At 43.6% G+C, this 13679-nt stretch overlaps 1 protein-coding gene across 2 annotated transcripts in view; it reads right to left on the bottom strand.

Annotated features, from left to right (window-relative positions):
* Positions 1-12942, bottom strand: part of LOC138215171 (spectrin beta chain, non-erythrocytic 1) — an 87222-nt gene extending 74280 nt beyond the window's left edge. For both annotated transcript variants that reach the window (XM_069177179.1, XM_069177180.1), the window contains exon 1: positions 12834-12942. The gene's annotated coding sequence lies outside the window, so the exon portion shown is untranslated. The remainder of the gene's footprint in view (positions 1-12833) is intronic.
* Positions 12943-13679: the final 737 nt, after the last annotated feature.

The following is a 13679-nucleotide window of genomic DNA, read 5'->3' as shown; positions in this document are numbered from 1 at the left end:
ATTTAATCCTGGGAAGTTTTACGTTTGTCATATCTCATATTTAACAATAACATGCCAGAGCATCAAATATTCTGTGTGAACAGAGAGAGCGTGTTCTTCTACAGGGGAGTGTTGCATTATGGGTCGTTTGCAGACTGAATGAGTGTTTTCAGTCTTCAGGAAAACTTTTCAACAGGACGAGTATTAAAGGATTCAGTGTGAACGATAGAAAGACAATATAATATTTACAATAAAAAAAAAATTAGCCTTTCATGTCTACACAGTGGGCGGGTCCCTCTTCTACGGAGCTGCCATGTTTCTACAGTAGCCCAGAAGGGACAAACCAAACACTCACCTGACCACAAGATGCCACTAAATCCTGCACACTGCTCCTTTAAAGTATTTCCTGTCCTCAAAAACCTTCAACAGCCTCTCGCTGCAGAAACCGGAGCCAAGCATGTTGTTACTTTCTATGAAGGAAGACAGGTAGCGAACGAGCCGCGTAGAAACACCTGGGAAACGTTCACCACATCAAACATATCCCACTATCAGAACAAGACGTACATTAAATCCTGAACGCCTGCTAAATGCAACATACTCCAACACAACGTCCTGGACTGTGACGGCCGACACTCGAGCCGACCTCCAGCGGCCAAACGTCTCCAGGATAAACGTGATATTCTCCGATAAACAGCTCAATTATTCCCTCGTATCCACGTCTGAATGGCGGCTGTGTCCGAGCGGGCGGACAGACGGCCGATTGTCGGTCCGGACGCCGGGAACGCTGCGCGGCGACAACGACACATTGACGGAGCGACGGACTCTTGCGCAATCAGACGAGTCACTTTAATGAAGTTAAGCTCTAATTTGTCCGAGTGGTGGAACAGACAGAGAAGAAAGAAAGGAAGAGTTTGTTCTCTCATTATTGTGGGTTTTCCACTGCGGATCTGTGACCTTCAGACAGAAAGAGACAAACGGACCTGAACTCTCCGTGAACCGGACGGATCGGAAAGATCCAGGTCAAAGGTCGCGGCGCTGACACGCCGCCTGTTTAACCCACTGAGGGTTCGAGCAGGAAAGTTAAACAGCAACTTGAACTGTGAAACACCTCCGACGTACGTTAACATGCAGCCGATGCTGCAGCGAACCCGTTTCAGACGACGTCGTTGTTTTCAAGATTCACTGAAACACACGTGAGGATGACGAGTTCTTTACGTCTGCAGAGAAGTGCATGAGTCTCTGCATGAAGCTGCTCCACCACAACAAGGAAATTACAAAGATTGGAAATGAACAGTTTTTACATGATAAACAATTGAAGGGTATTCACTTGATAATAAATAATCCAGATTATTTAGAAGTAGCATTCTTATTGTTTTTTTTTTTATAGCTGTCAGACCGGTACTACCTAAAAAAAAGTCAAAGTAAAAGCATCCGACAAGCAGAACCTATAAAGCACTCAGTACCTTTATTTAGGTTTTAATAATCTGTAATATGGAAGAAAAGATCAGATCACGCGTCACAAATATATTTCATGATTGAATATATTCCCACCCTATAAAACATGACGCAAGAACGACTTATTTCACTGTTTTCCAACTAATATTTGGCCACGATTTGTCCAATCACATCCAGTGACAGCACGCGAGGCGTTTAGGGAACATCAGTAAATTGTAGCGTTTAGCAATAGCGTGCACGTGAGGTGACATCGGTGAATTGTAGCGACAGAAAATGAGCTGCGTGACACTCCCCCTCTAAACTGCATGAAAACTCAAACTGCACTGAAATGTTTGTCCAGTTTCCTTGAAATGAGAAGAGCTCGTAGTAACAGAAGTAGAAACATCATCTGAGCAGCAGATACGCTGATAAAGATTCACTGGAAAGTATAAGGCAGATTGTTGAGTGGGAGTCTGTGGGCGACACACACACACACACACACACACACACACACACACACACACACACACACACACACACACACAAAGAGTAGACGGACATTTTGTTGTGGTGAAAGAGTTGGAGGTAAATGGAGATAGGGAGGAGGAGGAGGAAGAAGAGGAGGAGGACACAGGGTTTTAGTGGTCCTACCACTGGGAGCAGATAACCTCCTTTTTTTACTCTGCTGTTCAGGAGGGGAGCGTTTATCTGTGTGTCACACTGAACCGACACCGAGCAGAAGAACCAGAACATCAGAGACCAGAACAACAAGCAGAGACCCAGTTCAGACCAGCGGTACCAGAACAAACCCAGAAGAATCCCTCTCACGTTGAATTCCTCACTTTAAAAAGAACTTACAAGTGGAGTTCAAGGACAGAAAATAAAAAAAAGGGAAAAGAGCAGCGAGGAAGATGAAGAAGAGGAGGAAGATGAAAGAGGAAGAAGAAATGTGAAAGACTTTGGCAAGGAGAGACGGAGCGGAGGAATGTGAGGAGGAAGGAAGGAATGGAGGGATCAGACGGAGGAACGAAGCACTCGAGATAAACGGCCGAGGTCAAGAGGACTCTTCAGACATGGGGGGGAGGAAGGGGGGAGGGGAAGCTACCGGAGCCTGGATGGGACATTTTACAGATGATATTTTAACATTTTCAGTCACCGAGCTATTTTTTTTTAAAATTCTATCCAAAAAAATAAACATTCAGCACCTGAGTTCAGATTCAGTTCATCAGAATTTGTGTCAAATTTTTTGGGAAAAGAAAATCGTCAACGAGTCCACTTATGGCTGAGTGTTCCTGAGCCCATGCAGTGATTTCCACGACAAAATCAGGGCTGTTTTTTGTATTTTTTTTATGTCAAACTCTGTAAATGTTCATCAGAAACCCTTGAAAGTCTTCAGAGTCTCTGGCGATGAAGCGATGAGCCGGGCGAGATGTTCTGAGTGACATTCACGTTTCAAGAGGGGCGGAGCTTCACTGTCCGAGACCGAAGAAGACGCGTCAGGTGGCACTACTATGATTCCGTAGTGGAAATCACTGCATGGGCTCAGGAACCCCTGGCTGTAATTGGGCTCTCTGAACTTATTAATCGCACCTTGTTTATGATTTTTGCAACACCAACCGGCCCAGAATGGATCCGACCCGGTCCAACGTGACCCCATCAGTCATCAGAAAATAAATGTGATGACTGATGGGGTCACGTTGGACCGGGTCGGAGACAATAGACGTGACTTTTACTAGAAGCCCGGATGCCCAAAATAAGCTGTAACTTTAATTTAACGAGACATAAAAGTGAAAGAAAACGCAGAATTTGTCCATCAGGAATTCTTTTGATGGAGTTTATAGTTCACATGCAGACGGAGGCCGACGCTGGTTTACACGGCAGTAAAAACATGGGAGGGGGGGAAGGGGGGGGGGGGGCTCTGTGGAAAACTGGCTGCTCTTGAAAACCCTCTGATAGAAGCAGGAGGAGGGTGGAGGGGGGGGCCCTTGAAAAGCCTCCATCTTTCTCCTTTTTTATCTACTGTACTCTAAAAACATCCTCCTCCTCCTCCTCCATCATGTAATTTTCCTCTACTTGTTCCGCCCTTATTTCTCTCCTTTACTCCTTCCTCCTTTCCTTCCTTCCTCATCCGCTCCCCACCCATCCATTTCCATCTTTATCAACACATCCTCCTCCTCCTCCTCCCTCCCTCCTCCCTGCCTCCTCCTCCTCCTCCCTCCCTCCTCCTCCTCCCTCCAGTCTTCAGTTATAGTTTTCAGTGACGGAGAGCTAATCTGACACACACCCTGCAAATAAACCACATGACCCACACACCAGATGTGTTTTGTACACCCCCCCCCCCCCCCCCCTTCAGATGACCGTCTGAACAGCCCTGCAGATGTTCCAAACTAAACGTTCCAGATCTTCTTCCTTCACTCAGTTATTAAACACATGAAACTCCGGGGACATAAAACCTTAAACTATCGTTTATTTTACTTTATTTAACCTTTAATTTCAGCAGGAAACGCCCCGTTTAGATTTAAAACCTCTTTGTTCCCGGTCGAGACGGACAGCAGGAGCAGATGAAAACAAGACAAACAGAAAACTTCCCAAGAAATGAAAGTGAAATACGTCAGACAGCTTTTACTGATCTTTAGAAATGATTCAAAATCCTTCAACATCAAAACTCACCGTGACAGATTTCAGTCTGAAGGACGGAAACAATCCATCGATCGATCATTAAAAATAGATCACTGCTGAATCAGAGCAACGCTATGAATTCATAGAACACATACACACCTTGAATTATAGATTAAACAACACTAAATAATAACTATATGTAAACTTGCAGAGCTCCTGTCATGAATTATTGACTCGACCGACAAAAATCCAAAAATATTAAACACAGAAAACATCTGCATGAGATCAGACGTCACTCTCATGGTTTTATATGGAATAATATGCATCCATATGACGGCAGAGGGGCTGCATTAAATCCAGCTGCTGGAAAACAGCTGCAACAAATGTCCAAATAAAGTCACGATGAACTTCCTCAATCCAAGAAATCTCCAGTTTAATTCCCACTGAAATGAAAATCTGCCGTCAGACAACAAAGCGACAAACACAAAAACCAACAATCAATATGTTCTGAAACAAAAACCAACAATCAATATGTTCTGAAACAAAAACCAGTAATCAGCAGATTAAAATGAGTTATGAGCATCCTGGTTTCTCTCAACAACATTCCCAGATAACAGGAAAACTTTTCCACCAATCAAAGTGATCCATGAGTCTGTCGTGCTCTTTTTTGATTGGATCCTTCAGATCAATAGTACATTGAAGTTATAGATCAAGCAGATTAAATACATATTTAAATTTAACAGCCATAAAACAAAAGGACAATAAATCAGATTTATCGACTCTCTCGAGTATGTTTTGTGTTTTGGACGGTTGAAGATGTCCCACTGCATTCTGGGAAGCTGTGACATCACTGTTTGATATTTAATATATGGAATTAATTAGCAGCAGATTAATAGAAGATAATCAATCACCTGTAATTCGTATCCGTTTCAGAGGTGAGCGTTCACGCCAAACAAACTTTTTATTGGTATTTTGTAAACAAACAACAAAAGCTGAACACAAAACATTCAGAATATCAGAAGCTCAAAGCAGCTCCGGTCCAAAAATATCACCGGCTGCCAAAACCTTCACACACACACACACACACACACACAACAAACAGTCGGCTCCTCACAGTACAGATTGGAGGGTCGGCTCTGTCGTCATGGTGATCCATCCCATCATCTCAACCCTGGCCAGCTGCCAGACACTTTCTCCTCCCTTTTTCTCTCCAACCCACAATCCAGCCCGGCTCATGCTGCAGTGCATTGTGGGATGTCAGATCTAATCTGATTCCACGGGACGCCCGTGTGTGTGTGTGTGTGTGTGTGTGTGTGTGTGTGTGTGTGTGTGTGTGTGTGTGTAGCCGGTCGAAGACATGTGACCCCCCCTCACCCCCATGTCATCAAAATCATTTCCCATGATGCCTAGTGTGTCAGTGGGTATTTGTGGTTGAGGAATATGCTGGTGTAAAGCTCCTTAATATCTCTCTCACACACACACACACAGTATTGTGAATGCAGCCCAGAGGCGTCGTTCCACTTTCAGCTAATCACTCATTTCCTGTCCGTGTCTGCCCACTGACCCCGCCCTCGCTGCCATGGCAACACCTCAGGGTGTGCACACCATACATACATGTGTTTATTAACACACACACACACACACACACACACACACACACACACACACACACCCTAAAAGACAGTCATCACCCATGATACCAAGCAGGTTGGATTAAAGCCCCCCCCCCCCCCCCCCCCCGTCACTCATCTCAGGATTTAAACCAGCAACTTCAGCACAACTTTACGACACACACACACCACAGATGGTTGTGTGTCGTCAGACCACATCTGGAGGAGTCACACTGAACATTTCATTTATCAGGAATGTGTGTGTGTGTGTGTGTGTGTGTGTGTGTGTGTGTGTGTCAGCTACATGGAAATCAAATTAAATGGAGTCCAGCTGAAGGTCAACGCAAAGTGCATCTGTGTGTGTCTGTGTGTGTGTGTGTTTTCCATCTGACAATATAAATAGCCTCAATGTGGACAACATGTCACATTACACGTGTGTGTTAAGTGAAAAGACGTGACGTAAATCACAACCCGTTAAACTCGAACTACACCGACCGTGTGTGTGTGTGTGTATGTATGTGTATGTATGTGTGTCTGTGTATGTATGTGTGTGTGTGTGTGTGTGTGTGTCTGTGTGTGTATGTGTGTGTATGTATGTGTGTCTGTGTGTATGTGTATGTATGTGCGTCTGTGTCTGTGTGTGTGTGTGTGTGTGTGTCTGTGTGCGCGCGCGTGTCTGTGTGTGTGTGTGTGTTTCACAGCTCAGAAGAATACATCATACAGGATATATTTTGATCAGCGCCAATCAATCGATCAGACGATTGATCATTTAAGCGACTTGTGAATTGAAGTTTTTCGGTGAATGTTGCGATCAAAAATGATTTTGAATGGATTTTCTAAAAATTAGAATTTTCTCTTGAAGACGGACGCGTCTCCAACGAGGACGAGAAGACAGCTGACACGTTTAAATAAAACAGCTGTTTTATGGTGAAGACGTTCACGTCTGCACGCCGTCCTTCAAGCCGATCTTTGCGTTTCTCACGGAGACGTTTCGCCGCCTCGTCAGACGTCTGTGAAACCAACGAGGCGTTCAGGTTCCCGATCAAACTTCTGCCGTTCTAGAAGCTCCAGCTGTTTATGATGCGTTTGGATTTTCCGGCTTCGTCTTTCGGGACATAAACCAACAAATCTGAACAGGAACGCCTTTTTTTGTTGGAAATCGCTTCCTGCTGCAAATTAACGTCTTCATAAACACTCTGCTCACATATTCTATTCATGAGATATCAGGGTGTGTGTGTGTGTGTGTGTGTGTGTGTGTGTGTGTGTGTGTGTGTGTGTGTGTGTTGCTGCAGCTTTTTCCCCTCCTTGAACGGAAATAATCTCCATGAACATTTATGAGCGCAGCATCTTTCATGATCCGTTCGGCTTCTCGACACCTTTTAAAAAAACTCGTTACATCCAGCAAAACAAAACAAAAACAAAACAACACTCAGAGAAGATTTTTATTAAACCGAATGCAGAGAAAGAAAGAAGGAAAAACCGTTAAAGAAGAAAGAGAAATGTTTGTTTGACCGCCGCTGAGAAAAATACAAAAAGAGCGTGAATGCATAAAATAAAACCGTTTTAACACTAAAAGAACTCTGCTGGAATGAAATGAATATTTTCTACCTCAAACGTCCCGTCAGCCTTTAATCAGGTCACAGAGCTTCAGTCCCGGCTCGCACTAAACTATTCGAAGATAAAACGATGTGTGTGCGTGTGTGTGTGTGTGCGTGTGTGTGTGTGTGTGTGTGTGTGTGTGTGTGTGTGTGTGTGTGTGTGTGTGTGCGTGTGTGTGTGTGTGTGTAGATCATTAAATATCCAACATGTTGAGATAAACTCAGAGGATCTGGTTCTTCTCAGGACGTCTCGTCCATGTTTCCTTGAAAGCTTCACGTAACCTTTAAAAACTTGACCTGAAATACTTCTGAGTCCGTTACCTAAAATAATCGGAGGAAAGTTCCTCTGTGCTCTTTGTAAATGTGATTTTAAAGGGGTGGGGCTTCTCAGAAAATGAGCTCTATTACTGCGGTCAGAAACACAACCTGGTGGTCGTCCATGTGAACCGACTCCCGACAGGCGTTCAGGTGTGAAAGCTGAACTTTCCCGCTTCTCAGATGCTCTTGAACGCACCAGTTCATTGTCCAATTCAACTTCCACAACAAAGATGTGGAAACCTGAAGCCTCCAGTGCACAAAATCCTCAGACAAGACTTTACAGAGTAGTTCAGTGTGGATTCTAGAGGTTTTCCCATAAGTAACTTTTCTTATTTGAAACTTGCAGTGTTTTAACCTTTTACTCATCATGTCTGTGGACACATTTTCAAAAAAATTTGAAAAACGAGAGCAGATAATAAAAAAAAGGACCCAAAAAGACAAAAGGCACAAAAAATGTGATGCTTTTTTTTTGGTATTAGATGAGAGATTTGGGAGCTTTATAATGTTTGGGAAGAGGAAGGAGGAGATGTTAGTTTCACATTATTTTATATCCGAAATGAACAAAAACATGTTTCTCAAAAAGCTTCAACGTTACATTCACTCGTTGGTTTTCCACTGCAGCTTTATTTTGAAGGCTATGCACAGCCGCTTTTACTTTGAAAGGTCTCCAGAACAGTGTGAACATGTGCAGCGGAGACAGCGTGAAGTCAAACAGACGGTCGCTGACCTCGATGTGAAGCTGGACGTCTCTCCGCTCAACCCAAACGCTTCGATGGAGGAACACACGCCTCTATATTTAACTGAAGCTCCTCCTCCTCTTCCTCCTCTTCATCCTCTTCCTCACTGCTCCACTTCCTATCTGCTGGACATTTTCCAGAACATTACTCCCTCTCTCCTTCCAGCCAGCATGTTTAACTCCTGTCCTCCTTCCTCCTCTGTCCTTCATCTCTTCACCTCCTCACTCTCTCCTCCCCCCCCCCTTCTTCCCATATTTTTCTGCTCCCTCCTGGTTTTCCTCTCATTCCTGAACTCCCTCCTCTCCCACGCATGTCTCCCTCCACCCATCACTCCCTCCTCTTCAAGATGAAGTTTTCTCCTCCTTCATCATCTGAAACCGAGGTATAAAGAGGAAGGAGGGATAGAGAGGAGGTGAGGAGAGGAAGGAGGGATAGTGAGGAGGTGAGGAGAGGAAGGAGGGATGAAGGACGACTGGCCTCATTTCTGAAAATCCAGCTCACCTCTCTGCTCTTAAAGAGACAATCCGCCACATCACAGTTTCTTCGGTTTCCACACATCAGCCGTCAATCAAACAGAGTGGGCGGGGCCTGTGACGGCGCCTTCCTTTAGATTTTATACACAAACTGGAGATGTACAACAATGACATTATTTTAAAAGACATGTCGCCATAAGACGGAGGTTCCCACTGTGAGATTCATGACCGATAACAGACACAATACTAAATACTAAAACATTGTGTTTATTTTAAAAGGCTTTCATTTTCTTTTTCTGGAAAATTTAGTGTCCTTCAAATAAAAACAAGTGGAGAATAAAGAAAATCTGATTTAGTTTGAACAGAAGGTCAAAACCAGCTGAAAACCTGGAAACCAGTGAAGAAAGAATCAACATTTTAAACGTGGATTTATTCCCTCGACACGGCCGAGAAAACATCCTTCAAACAGCTGCTTTTACAACCTACTGATTTATTTATTCAAATTTAAATTATATCAACATAAATTAGAAAATAAGCTGGAAACATATTTTTCTTTTATCTCCTCTATAACGTGTAGTCGGCTTTTTATTTGACTTTTTAACAGACGAAACTGTAAATAAGTCAAAAACCGGATGAGTTGATTATTAAAACTAAAATAATAAATATTAAAATCTCCTGTTAGTTGTTTGTAGAAAACAGCTGACGGCCGCAGAAACATCACGAGACCTTCAACAGGTCCTCCACCCCCAGAGGACCCGAAGGTCCTCCACCCAAGAACACAGATAAACACTGCTGCAGGACGAAGAGGAGGACGAGGAGAGAAGGATGAAGAGGAGGGGGACGAAGAGGAGGACGAGGAGCAGGACAAAGAGAGGAGGACGAGGAGGGGGACGAAGAGGGGGACGAAGAGGAGGCCGATGAAGAGGAGGACGAGTTGAACTGCAGTCTGATGCTTCAAATTCTTACAACTAAATTTCCCCGTTAGTTCCTGAAGTCGAGGATTTTCTGATAATCAAGTGATTGAACGGTTCAGTCTGACACCAGCAGGTGGCGCTACAGCAAACACGTAACACATCTAGTTTTCATTATTTGATCCATTGAAACGTTTCCATGTACGCTAAAATAAAAGAGGTTTTTAAAGTAGCATTGATACAATAATAAAGTTTTGGTGCCAAACTTTCAAAACAACTCTTTACTTTAAGAAATAGAAACATATTTTTACCTTCAAATCTTTTTTTTCCCTTTGAATGAAAGACGGAAAGTCAGATATTAAATATGTCAAAAACACAAGAACTTAAAAAACAACAACGTTCAGTAGAAACTGAGAATTTCAAGAAAAAGTTGCCGGTTGCAAACAGCTTCCAGATGCGTTAGCGCCACCTGCTGGTGGTGGTGATGTTTTACTATCAGACGCCAGTAAAAAGGAAATATGTTTCAATAGATAAAACAAATCAGTTCTTTATGATTTAATGAGGATTTGAAAATCATCACCTGAGATAAATTAGGAACTAATTAGATGTTAATTAGATGTTAATTAGATGCAGATTACAGACGGACCGATAAATCATTTCTATAAAACCACCTGTTCTGTTGGATGAACTGAACATGTTCAGATTTTAAAAAGATTTTCTTCCTCCATCTTCCAGCGTTTCCTCCAGAATTTGTTCCGTAATCAGAACCGATCTGAAGTCCTGTCCGTCTCCGAGGTCTCTGGAGGAAACAGACCTGCAGCCCGAATGTCCCCGGAGGCCTCGTTTCTGTCTCCAGCAGCAGAATCGATTCCTCTAAACGTCCCTGCAGACCGTTTACGACAAACATCCAGACCTGCTGATGGAACACAGCGAAGCGCCTCGTCTCCGTTTCTAGAAGACAACTTCATCTAAATCTGCTGAAAGACGATCTCAGCGTTTTGTCTCCAGAATTAAAGAAACACGACGACGCGTCTCTTCGGCTTTGCTTCTTCTAAATTTGCTGTTTCCAGGAAAACTAAACACCAAACTGCTCCGATATTTACAACCAGTTCACTTTTACACTGTAAAACATCGAGGATGAGCAGCGAGGAAAAAAAAGCACAGAAACTTAACATCGATGTTGAAGTAAAAACAGATTTAATCTGTGTTATTATTAAATTGGAGCCGTTTGTCTCTGCAGAACTTTCTACAACCACAACGAGGAAAACTACGTTTACTGTCTTCAGCCAGTTGAAGGCATATCAGTGCTGGACAAGTTGGGTTTTTTCCAATATTAACAAATATATTCATAAAACACGCCAAGACTTCAGAGATTAACGTCTATAAAAATTAATTTTAGGTGTCGGTTGCTAAAAATACTTCATCAGGACAAAATAAAAAGCAACTGTGATGTCACCGGTTGGTTGGTTTGACATCCCTGCCGGCATTATGCCCCGCCCACCTATAGCAGGAACCTGACTGCACTACAGGCCTGTCAATCAAACCAGCTAATGACACCATGATGACTTGTGGAAAACATTTACTGACTTGATGCTTTTTCAATGGGAGTCTTTTGGAGGCGGCCCCTAGTGGCCGCCGGTGGTATTACACTCGAAGGCTTCACCTTTCAGACCCGGATCGATGTCTACTTTCAACAGTTTATAGCAGAAAGCTGAAGCAGAAAAAAACGTCAGATTTCCACGAAACATTAAGACTTTAAAAAAGGTTTGAGGTTGAACGATCGACCTTCACCACCGCGACCCCGAGCTCTCAAACCGTGACCTCTGACCTCCCGGTGAGGACAAGGCATCAAATCCTGCAGTTTTTTTTTTTTTTTTAAACCCATCATCAAAATCACTTGTCTGAAAAAAACAAAAACAGGATCCGCACTCAAAGAATTCAACTTGATGACACCAGCGCTGGTTTTACTGCAGCCGGCTGTTAAAGCAGCAGGAGAACAAGTCGACACCTCACTGTGACATTTTAAAGGCTCCGGTCAACAAGTTGCCAAATGCTGCATCGGGGGGATAAAGAGGCGGGGGAGGGGGGGGGGGGGGGGAGGAAAAAGAAGGAGTAGACAAGAAAAGGAAAGAAAGAGGAGAAAAGTCAGCAGTAGATGAGAGAAAGCAAAAAGAGGAAGAAGATTAGAAAGGAGGAAATGGAAACTGAGGAGGAGGAGGAGGAGGAGGAGGAGGAGGAAGAGGAGGAGGAGAGCAGCAGTCCACTCTGGATCTGATTACATAATTGCTCGGCAGGATTTGAAACCAGGTCTGCAGCAAACAAGGGAAAAAAAAGCCTCAAAGCAGCAATTCTTCTGATTCTACTGTCATTTTAAAGAAATCACTGCAGGAGCATCTGAACTAACTGACCAGTAAAACAGATTCAAACCGCTGAAGATGAGGATTTAAATCCAGAGGGAGCTCTGAAACCGGTCCAGAGTGACTCAAGCTCACAAAAAGCACAAAGATTTAACTCCAGATGTGAATAAATGTTTTATTCAGGAGGAAGAATGAGCTGTGAGATGATGACAGGAGTCCAGAGAAGGTCACTGCAGATCAGAGTCCCTGTGGAGACGTCACAGGAGCATTCTGGGAATATTCTGGTGTTTGGATGGTGAGGTCAGCAGAGGCGACCACGCCTGCACCACCTCCACCACCACCTCATCATCATCATCTCCATCAGGGAGGAAACAAAACTCCATCAATCCGAGTGGAAATGAAACAGCTGCAGAGTTCAAAACAACAACAACAACAACAACCAGCAGCTCTGGCGCACTAAACAACAAACACACACCGACACAAGTTCAACAGTAACGGTGTGGAGGAGGGGAGGGGGGTGTGCAACAGAGACACACACAGCCGGGAGAGGAGGTCGCTGCACGGCTTGATTTGGCGCCAACAAGCCGCTGCAGCACCGAAACAAGCCGCGCAGCTGATTCACATTTAAAAGCGATGAACGGGAGAGAAAGGACAAACATCCCGCCGACGGGCCGCCGTGTGCGCATGTGGATGTTTCCACGAGCCGCGGACACGCAGCGAGACGAAATCCGTGCGCAGAGTGGATGGAAATGAAACGGGAGGTAAAAATAAGGGACGCGCAGCGGGTTGAGACTCACCTGGAGGCCGACAGAAGGAGAGAGGAGTCCCGCTCGGAGAGAAGGACGGACGGACTGGCTGCTGGGAGCTCGCAGAGAAAACAACGCAGGAGAAGAGAGTCCTCAAATCCACCGATCCTCCTCCTCCTCCTCCTCCTCCTCCTCCCCCCCCGCCCTGCCTCAGCACGGCCACGGACTGCAGCGCCCGGTGCGCTTGGTTCACTCACCCCGTCGCACCGCCGGTGCTGCACAAATCTGTCGATGAGACGGTGGACAAAATTATTATTATTATTATTAGTCATCAACACACAGTTTAATAAATACCGTTAATACTTAACACACTTTCAGTTTTTTCATCTTAATCTTATGTTGGCGTCTTTAGACTCGCAAAAAAATAATAACTGAAATTTGATTACATGTTGTTTTAAAAAGAAAAAACACATAATGTTGTTAATTAACGGCCAGAGAGACATTGCGCATGCGTGTTTTGTATAGAACATGTTATTGATAGCTATTGAAATATTTTAATTTTTATTGATTTCTAATATGTTGTGTTTATTTTTTAAGTGATCTGTTTAGTTTGGATATTTGCTGTAAAGCACTTTGACACTTTGTGTGATAAGTGTTCAAACAAACTTTAATAGTTACTGTCAGTTGATCGAGTGATTTCTATTATATGACATTTCAGGTTTAGAAAAAAGTCAGTTCCTCACAAGTTGATAAAGAAATGGATATTTGTCATAAATAATTATAAAACAACACAACAAGTAAAAAAGAGTAAAATTCTGAAAAGTGTTCATCATAACCGAAGAAAACATCATATCAAACAAAAACTGATTTCATGACTGGAAAAATTGTTACAGTCTT

The sequence above is a fragment of the Embiotoca jacksoni genome, unplaced genomic scaffold, assembly GCF_022577435.1.
Source record: "Embiotoca jacksoni isolate LCO1_2020_lvr unplaced genomic scaffold, fEmbJac1.0.p SCAF_70, whole genome shotgun sequence".
Classification (NCBI taxonomy): domain Eukaryota; kingdom Metazoa; phylum Chordata; class Actinopteri; family Embiotocidae; genus Embiotoca; species Embiotoca jacksoni.
This window is presented reverse-complemented; position numbering and strand designations above follow the sequence as displayed.